The following is a 1,104-nucleotide window of genomic DNA, read 5'->3' as shown; positions in this document are numbered from 1 at the left end:
GGCAGCACACCGACGTATGTTACATACGACAGCGCCATCTGTGAAATAGCCAGGCCACTAGGGCGTCTATTTGGGGACGCCACCATACCGCCCCCTGTGGGACGACGTTGACAGTGCCACCGAGGGGCACAAGAACGACATCTCTCGGAATGTGACGACACTACATTGACATGCAGCCCAGATACGACACCTCCATCTACAGGAAGTGAACGCAACAACGCCAACCACACAGCATCGCCACCTATGAAAATACGACGAAACCACATGCAATACAGCCATCTACGCGAATCTGGCAACACTACATCCACCATGTCGAGCGCACCACAAACAATAACGCCATCTAGGCCTCCTGCAACGGCGATACCGCCATCTATGAGACGCCAAGCTGAATACGACATCGATGGGCGCACAGTACACATTGTCCGACGCCACCCACAAAGACGGCATCCTCTGTCCACCCCAGGAGCCCCGACGCCAGTGCCTGCGCCGCAGAAAGTGGTCGACCGACAATCACTCCACCCGCACCCGTACGTGCTCCACCCCAACAGCCCAACTCACAACTCCAGCGGATGAACGGCGGACTCTTCTCGCAGTCGTAAGTTGCAATCCACCCCTATATCGTCCGTTTCATGAAGAGTTTAATCCAAGATGCGAAATTCCCGCTGTCCCTACACATGCTCCAAGTCTGTGCGCGATTGCGTTGCTCAGTACGGATTCCGATGCCGAGCGATCAGCTAGAAAGCGCCCCAACCATGTCGATCCCCATGGGCGTTGCACTCGCAGTCGCAAAGACTCTGGGCAATGGCTAAAAGCGCTCCGCAATATATTACTCAGACGGGTAATGACGGTCCGAGCGCTCAGCGTCAGGAGAGCGTTCCTGAGCCCTGACCCACAGGCAGGGTGTAGCGTATCCCACCCGCAGACATGTGACGTTGTCACACGACCAGTTGTCACTAATCGACTGATTGCCGATAATCATATGCCATACACCGGGGAAAGCTGCCGCGAGGGGTAGCTACGTAGTGCAGTCGCACCTCTACTACTGTACAGAGATAGAACACCGCGTGACCGCAACCAGATTAAACTGATACATGGCGCTGATTA

The sequence above is a fragment of the Schistocerca nitens genome, unplaced genomic scaffold (assembly GCF_023898315.1).
Source record: "Schistocerca nitens isolate TAMUIC-IGC-003100 unplaced genomic scaffold, iqSchNite1.1 HiC_scaffold_355, whole genome shotgun sequence".
NCBI classification, from domain to species: domain Eukaryota; kingdom Metazoa; phylum Arthropoda; class Insecta; order Orthoptera; family Acrididae; genus Schistocerca; species Schistocerca nitens.
Note: the sequence above shows the minus strand (reverse complement) of the source record.